This window comes from Trachypithecus francoisi, unplaced genomic scaffold, assembly GCF_009764315.1.
Source record: "Trachypithecus francoisi isolate TF-2019V2 unplaced genomic scaffold, Tfra_2.0 Lachesis_group21, whole genome shotgun sequence".
In the NCBI taxonomy this organism is placed as follows: Eukaryota; Metazoa; Chordata; class Mammalia; order Primates; family Cercopithecidae; genus Trachypithecus; species Trachypithecus francoisi.
The window spans coordinates 51,834,848-51,843,941 of record NW_022681467.1 but is presented as its reverse complement, the minus strand read 5'-3'; the positions used below and the strand labels follow the sequence as shown (position 1 = coordinate 51,843,941).

The 9,094-nt window shown below is 37.8% G+C and overlaps 1 long non-coding RNA gene across 1 annotated transcript; it reads right to left on the bottom strand.

The window, feature by feature from the left end:
* Positions 1 to 1,983: 1,983 nt before the first annotated feature.
* LOC117068957 lies at positions 1,984 to 7,856 on the bottom strand. The gene is made up of 3 exons (XR_004431326.1): positions 7,599 to 7,856; positions 5,439 to 5,441; positions 1,984 to 1,994 (listed from the first exon to the last, which is right to left on the bottom strand). It is a non-coding gene; the product is annotated as an uncharacterized LOC117068957 (long non-coding RNA).
* Positions 7,857 to 9,094: the final 1,238 nt, after the last annotated feature.

Here is a 9,094-nt window from a genome sequence, read left to right as displayed (position 1 = left end):
TGATTTTACAGGCAGAAGGGACTTGCCTTGTCTCAGATGAGACTTTGGACTGTGGACTTTTGAGTTAATGCTGAAATGAGTTAAGACTTTGGGGGACTGTTGGGAAGGCGTGATTGGTTTTGAAATGTGAGGACATGAGATTTGGGAGGGGCCAGGAGTGGAGTGATATGGTTTGGCTGTGTCCCCACCCAAATCTCATCCTGTATTGTAATAATCCCCACATGTCAAGGGTAGGGCCAGGTGGAGATAATTGAATCATGGGGGTGGTTTCCCCCATACTGTTCTTGTGGTAGTGTGTAAGTCTCATGAGATCTGATGATTTTATAAATGGGAGTTCCCTTCCACAAGGTCTCTTGACTGCCACCATGTAAGACAAACCTTTGCTTCTACTTTGCCTTCCACCATGATCGTGAGGCCTCCCCAGCCATGTGGAACTGTGAGTTCATTAAACCTCTTTTTCTTTATAAATTACCCAGTCTCAGGTATATCTTTATTAGCAGTGTGATAACAGACTAATACAGTGTGTGTGTCTGTGTGTGTGTTTGGGGGGGCATTATAAAAATTTTCCTGACACTTAAATATATGTAATATAGTAGTAGTTAGATTTAGTTTCCTCTTTGGCTACCATGTAGCTTTCTGGCAAGCTTTTTAACACTACAAATGTTGGGATATGTGGCCAAATCCTCTGTTTTAGGAGGCTTAGGGTGATGTCCTAATTCTACATGTTTTGATTTCAAAGGAACATCCAGGGCTAAGGATGACAGACCTGAGGACCCATAAAGTTGAGGAGACCTCAGATCAGAGCCTTGTATTAACCTCAAATCAAAGGATTGTTCATTGCTGCACCATGTATGATAATAAAATACCAGAAACAACCTAAAGACCAATGAGTAGGTGACTGGTAAAATTAATTATGGCCCATCTGTACAGAGCGTTATTATACAACCAACTAAAAATGAGGAAGTAGAACCAGGTACTGTGCAAGCTTTTTACATTCATGATTTTATTTAATCCTTAACAAACCTGTAAGGTAGGCACTATTATTATCATCTCCAGTTTTTGTATGAAGAAACTGAGAATCAGAGAAGTTACTTGTTCAAAGTCACAGTACTTGATAATGTCAGAATTTTAATGCAGGACCTTGGACCCTGAGTGGGTGGGGATTTTAGTAACCACGCCCTGCTTCTCTCTGAACCAAACATGTCATCTAGTTTACTCTTCCTGGAATGGTTTTCCCTTCTCTGTCCTTTGCTTTTTCATCTCCTGTTTATCCTTAAGATCTTATCTCCAATGCCACATCCTCAGGCATGAGTTCCTGACTTTTCTGAGTAGCTTACGTACCTTTATTATTTTCTCCTAGTATGTGTACTTCTAATTACAGCCTGGATATTTCTGATGACTTACCTGATCATTGGATTATTGTCTTTCTCCCACTATGCAGGAAGCTCCCTGAGGGTAGGGTTCTTACACATTCCTATACTCTCTTCTCTCAGCACAGTGTCTGATGCATAGCTGTCACTCAATAATATTTGTTGAATAAATTAAAGAGGAACAGAGAAGTACTCAAGCCAGCTCCAGAAATGAGTAGCTTGTTGTAAGGCCGTGACTCATGAGCATCCTGGACAGGGACTGCAGAGGTCCAGGAGATGTAGTTACTCTTCCTGCCTTTCCACGGCTGAAGAGTCACAAGGCTCCTGCTTTTTCCCTTTGCATTTGCTCCAATTGTTCTTGTTCCTTATGAACAGCTTCCTTTGCTTCAGCTTGTTCATGTCCAGTAATAATTGCCCCATCTTTTCTAAACCAGGCTTTCTGCTTCTGAAGCTGCTAATGATCAACCCTTATTCCCAAGGCAGTAAACCCAGCTCACCATCTCAAGCTGAGCCACGTCAGTCATAGGCACAGCCAGCCTATGAATGAGTCACACTGGTCCGGATTGAGGTAGGTGAGGGAATGAGTCATGCAGAGAGAAATGTAGACATCCAGCAAAGCAGAGTCTGTGGCCAGGATAGCCCTCTGCCTGAAGGAGGTGTGTGTTGTTCAGATACCCTGAAATGCGGTTTATATCACCTGCTAAAAATCTCAGTCTCTTAAAATTTCTCATCCCTGTTTTGAATATGCCTATCCATTTTACTGTTCAGAGAGGAAAATAAAAGGGCATCTGAACTCAAAAGATGACGTGAGAAAGATATACATTTTCTCTTCAGTATCTTTTGGTTATTTTTGTTGTGGCTATTATTCTTTTACAAGGGTCTCTTCATATTGTGCCATCTCACTTTGCACCTGGGCTTAGAAGAAATTCATCGTGGTTGTCAGTGTTATCTTGGGGTTTCTTGAGCTCAAAAGATGATGCAAACCAAGTTACCTTTTAAGGAGAATCATGGTCTCAAGTCTCATCCTGGTAAGCTTTCCTTCTGAATGAGGCTTAAACAGGGGGATCTGTAGGGAGCTCTCTGGGCAACTATCCGGGTCAAGAGTGAAATAGTCACGAGACCTTCGTAGTGAAGTTGCAATATCAAAATGACTAGTTTGTGTAATTGACTATGCAAATTGGTCAATTCAATTAAAAATAGTCAGTGATTCTAGGTTGCATAATTGGAATCTTATTCTGCAAGACATGGGCTTCTTTAAGAATATTGAGTAACAGTTTTTTTTTTTTTGTTTTTTTTTTTTTGAGACGGAGTCTCGCTCTGTCGCCCAGGCTGGAGTGCAGTGGCCAGATCTCAGCTCACTGCAAGCTCCCCCTCCCGGGTTTACGCCATTCTCCTGCCTCAGCCTCCCGAGTAGCTGGGACTACAGGCGCCCGCCACCTCGCCCGGCTAGTTTTCGTATTTTTAGTAGAGACGGGGTTTCACCGTGTTAGCCAGGATGGTCTCGATCTCCTGACCTCGTGGTCCGCCCGTCTCGGCCTCCCAAAGTGCTGGGATTACAGGCTTGAGCCACCGCGCCCGGCTGAGTAACAGTTTTTCTGAGCGTTACTAGTTCCTTCAGCACCTCATGAAGTGGGGTGTGTGCACACATTTGTGTGTGTTGGGGCTTGAGGATAGGAAGGGTGAAGAGGAAATACCTTGTCAGTGCCATCCTGCTCCCTTGCAACTATCAGGCTATTCCTGTAATTTTTTGACTCTTTAAAATAAATTTTAGCTCATTTAAAAAAATTAAAATGTTTAAATATATTTTATAGTTGCAAAAATAATACATGCCTCTTGTAATTTCAGGCCCAAGTCCACTTCCTAGGTGTCACTTGTAACAGTTTGACACGTCCTTAAAGAACTTTTCAATGCACATATAAACATATACTAATGACATTTATTTAAAAAATAACTATACTATAGCTTTTATTGCCATATCAATATAGCATCTTCCTATCTAAGAATGTCATTCTACCTCATTCTTTTCAATGCTACATAAAATTCAATAAATTCTCCAATTTATTTACTCATTTTTCTATGGTTGCACACTTAAGATGATGATTCTTCGCAAAAAGAGAAAAAAAACCAGGTTACAACAAATGACTGGGGTGTGTGTGTGTTTACATAGACTTTTAAATTCTTCCTCATGCTTCTTATAAATGAAAAATTTCACTTTCTTATGAAAACCCCAAGAATAGGGCCAATAGTTCTTTATAGAAATTGACGCTTTCTGAATGGTTTCTTTTTCCTTTTTTGCCAGTTAATTCAACGTGTAGAGTTTATTCCTTAAGTGAAGTGGGCATTGTGTGAAACATTCCATTGCTTAATTACCTCTGAATCACTTGTCATAGACCTAATAAAAATGCACACCCATGGCCGTGAATGCTTAAACACATTTGCTGCAAGGAGAGTAAGCTGTTGAGAGAGAAGAACGGGAGGATGTTAAATGTCGGGTCTTGTTTAGAATTTAAAACACTTTCTCCACACTGGCAATGAAGTGCCTCACCTGAGACCTGTGGGTTGGGAGTTACAGAGCTGGTACTGGTGGTCTCCAGAGAATCCCAGGCCCTTGTCTGAACATGTAGGGCTTGGGGGCTGGAGACTGGAAGAGGGGAGTGTTTAATTTTATTTATAAAATATTTATAAAATATCAGCCTCTGGCCTTCTTTCAGAAAACTTGTTTGTATTAAGTTCAACAAATAGTTACTGAAACCCTACAATATGCATATTCTTGGTACTGAGATCAAGTGGTGATCAAAGTAGATAAGAAACCCACCTTCATGGAGTTTACATGTGAGCAGCAGGGCACAGATATGAACAAAGCCACTAATAAAGATACAGCATCAGTGAGGCCAAGAAATACAGTGTGTAGAGGCGAGTGACAGAGAGGGGTGGGATGGTCCATTGTCAGGGGAAGGTCCTCTTCAGAGGAACCAGAGAGTAGGGTTTAAATGAGGTGAGTAAATGGGCCAAGCAGTATCTTGGGATAGATCATCTGTTTAGGACCAAGGATCATCCATTAGTTCTCCTGGTAAAGATGCTGCCTTCACAGACTTGATCTTGGGAGTTTCTTCACTTTATGAGGAACAAAATTTTTGAGAGATTTCCCCATAAGTAATCCTTGTTGTAGCTTTGCTATCCAACGTAAGTACTCAATATCTACGTGAGGCTAGTAGATACCGTATTAGACAGCAAATATGAACCTTTCTATCTTTGTCAAAAATGGACAGTGTTGTACTAGAGAATTTTTAATGGTTAGGTGCATTATTGACAATAACAACATACTGATGATGATATGTAATGGTAATTAATGATACTGATATTATTTATCATTTACTAGGCATGTAATATATGCACTTTACATATATTATCTTATGCCAACCTCATCAAAACCCCTTTTAAACAGGTAGATTTACTCTCATTCTACAAATGAGAATTCTCAGAGTTGAGTAAGTTACCCAAGGTAGTACTGCTAATAAATGGGAGACCTGGGGTTACAACACATTTTGGCTGAAATGAATGCTCATGTTCTCAGTCACTGTAGTACGTGGCTTATGCTGCTTTTAGATCTGTGGGATAGTTCCCAGAGCTGAAAAAAATTCCCAGAAGGGACGGCCAGGATGGCTTTTAGTAGGGAGACGACTCTTCATTCTATTATGGAATAACTGGAATACTCAGTTAACATATCAACACTTTAAACTTCTCTTTAGCCGTAAGTCTAATGAAAATTTCAACTGGTGTCCCCCTTCTCAATATACTTTGCTGTTATCTGCTGATATATGTTTTATATCATATGCATGAAAACTTGTAACTGTACAAATGTACAGTGTCTATAGAGTAATAGGAGTCCCTGGAGTTGTGCAAGAAGCAATCTGAACAATGCTAGGTAGTGGCTAAGTTCTATGTGGTCTTTTGTTAAGTGTAGGGAGACTTTAAGTCTTCCTAAAAGTAAGTGACTGAAGCTTGTCTAAGAAAAAGTAAAATATTTAACAGGTGCTCGTCAGTGATTCCTGCAGAAACCACCCACACACGCTGATATTTCAGGGCTGGGACTCATTCCCACTCTACAGGCTCTTGATGGCATGACTCAGCTGTCATGAGGCCCGAGACATAACTTAAAGCATAATTTGTCACTGCAGCCCACAGTCAAGAAATATTAGGGCTGAGCAGATCCGGAGTAAGGAAGGTGGAGGCAGGGAAGAAGAGGAGGAAGAGAGAATAAGCTAGAACAAGAAATCTAGTAATAGTAATGACAACCACCATTCATTGAGTCCCTGTTGTTTACCAGTCACTGGAGAAGTTACTTTACAACAATCTCATAAGGTAGGTTTTGTTACTTCAATTACAAATGGCAAAGTAAACTAACAGAGTTAGCACAACAGCAAGCAAGTGAACCTAGGTATTCCTGATCCCAAGATTATAGTATTTCTTTGAGTCAAATCAGAGAGACAGAGGGTCCTAGAAAGTGAGTGGTCAAAGTATAGAGTTCAGTTGTTGGGAAAACCAATCAGGCGCCCTTGTTAGAAATGAGTAGAATAGGTAAAGTTGAGACAAGGACCTCTACTTCCAACTAAGATGAAAGACTTTTCTTCTTGCTTGAAATAAGCAAAAAGGAAACAAAATATATAAAACAATGGATGTTCAAGACACTGGACATCAGACAATGAAGGACAGTGATCCCTGACATACGGGAAACAAAAACCGTGAGCCCTACATTTGCTTCAGAAACCTGCAAACCTGAGAGAGTTTCCAGATTGTGGCACAAAAAAGGAACCGAGGGTGGAGCCCAGCAAACTCCTTGAATTGAGGAGATGGAAATGAAAGTTTAGAGAAATCAGGGTGGGAGAATTTGTAAGAAGTGGGAGAGCACTGAATAGAAAAGAACTGCAGAGTATTCAGCTGAATACTGATTGGCATATGCACATGATTAAACTACCCAAGGTCATGGAAAAGACCACCACCACCAAAAAAAAAAAAAAAAAAATGGTGAGAGATAACAGAGATAACAGGACCTGATATTTATATAGGGCCAGAGATGGTGCTTGCTCCCACCAGTGAGACTGGAAAACTTCATGATTTAATGAACATGGGTAGAGAATACAGAAGGGTCTCACTTCAGTACTGGGGAATAATCATCTCAAGACTGAGCATTTCTTGCATCTCATTTAACAAATCTTAAAATCCAGACGTGAAAGGATCAAACTGTTTCCAAGTAACTAACTGCATCTCAGGACAAAGCTTGAGAATATCAGAAAGAATACAAGAATAGCCAGCATTCCACAATAGAAAATTCGTAATATTTGCATCTAATAAAAATTGCCAAGCATGCAAAGAAGCAAAAACGCCTATAACCCAGAATAAAATTTAATTAATCAAAGTGGATCCAGAACTGACATAGAATTATCAGAATTAGAATGATCAGAGAAAGGTATATTAAAATAGTTATTATAACTGTAATGTATATATTCAAAAAGTTAAGTAGAGGCATGGAAGATAGTTTTTAAAACATACAAAATATATATTTTTTAGCTGTGTAATTATACTCTGTAAGTTGAAATTAGTGACCTGGAAGACATAAAAGTAGAAATTATACAAAATGAAATACAAAGAGAAAAGAAAATTTAAAAAATAAAGCATAAATGAACCATGGAACAACTTCACATGGCCTAATATATATGCAACTGGAGTGCTGGAAGAAGACAGAAATGGACAGAGAAAGTATTGGAAGTAATGATGGATGAAAATGGCTAAAAACTATAAATTCACAAATCTAATCATTTCAACAAACTCCAAACACAAGAAACTTAAAGAAAACTACACCAAGTTATATCATCATCAAATTGCTGAAAACTATTGTTAAAGAAATCTTAAAAGCAGCCAGAGAAAAAGAGCATAATGTAGAGAGGAACAAGTATAGGAATGACAGCAGATTTCCTGCTGAACAATACAAGTGACAAGGCAGTGCAGAAATATTATTAAAGTCCTGAAGAGGGAAACTGTCAATCCAGAATACTATACCTAGAGGAAATATATTTCAAAAAAAGGGCAAAATAAAGATGTTTTTAGACATGCAAAAGCTGAGAGAATTTGTTACCGGCAGACTACTAAAAATGTAAAAGGAAATTCTTTAGGCAAAAGGAATATAATAGCAGTTGAAAATATGAATGCACACAGAAAAATGAAGAGCACCAGAAATGGTAACTATATGAGCAAATACCTAGGGTTTTAAAAAATTATTTAAATGTCTTAAAAGACAATGGACTCTACAAAAATAGTAACAATGTAGCATGGGTTTTATATCATATGCATGATTAAATGTGTCATGACAATGCAAAGGTTGGGAGGGGAGGAATAGAATTATACTATTGTAAAGTTTTTATACTGTATGTAACATGCTATGATATCATTTGAAGGTAGACTGTGAGAAGATGTATACTATAAACCCTACAATAACCACTAAAATAACAAAACAAAGAATTATAGCTAATAAAATGATAAAAGAGATAATATGAAATATTCAATTAACCTAAAAAGGCATAAAAAGAGAAAAAAACCCAAGTAATATGTGGGACAACTAGAATGCACATAGAAAGATAGATTTAAATTTAGCCATATAAATTATCACATTAAATACAAATGGCCTAAATCTCCCAATTAAAAGACAGAGGTTATCAGATTGGATAAAAAAGCAATGCCCAATTGCATTCTGCCTACAGAATTGCACTTTTAATATAAAAATACAAGCAGGTTAAATGTAAAAGGATGGAAAAAGATACACAATTCTCATTTGAGGATTCCATATTTGTGAATTAGCTTACTTGGTAAGATTGACTTGTAACTTCAAAATCAATACTCTTGGTGCTTTTGGGGCCATTTGTGGAGATGAACAGAATAGCAAAAAATTTGAGTCACCTAACACCCCATTACTGGCTAAAAACAAATAAGGCAACACTTTGTGTTCTTGTTTTAGCTTTTAAAAAGAGATAACCAGAGGATAAAGAAAGTAGGGCATAGTACAGTGTAGTGCAAGAACACTCTTGGGTCAGTTGAATGAAATTTGAATCCTAACTCTGTCACTCGTTAGTGAGACAACCTCAGTTAAATCACTTAACACTTTTTAACCTTATTTTCTTTTTTTAAATATCAAGCAAATAGAATACATCATGATGAACTGCTTTTAGGATTTAAGATTATAATTTATGTGAGATATGTATATACATATTTCTTTTAGGTGCAATGGTTCAATATTTGCAGTGTTCACAGTGACTTTATAAAACACAGTTACCACAAATGATAAGAATAGACTGTAGTTTACTAACACCAGTCAAAAGAAAGCTGGAACAGTTATATTAATGCCAGAAAGGTAAGTCTCAGGTCAAAGAACATTACTAGAAAGAAAGGTTGTAATTTCATAGTCATAATGGAGTCAATTCTTTAAGAGAATATAATGGTCCTGAGGGTTTGTGTCCTTAATAACAGAACTTCAAAATACTTGGGCAATAACTGATAACATTATTTAAAAAGTACACATATGCAACTATAGTCAAATATAGTAAATAACTATTTCTCAGTAATTTCTAGAATAACTAGACAGAAAATCGTTAAGAATATAAATATCTGAACAACACTATCAACCCACTTGACCTAATTAAGTTTTATAAAATGCTCCACTGAGTGAAGGTAGA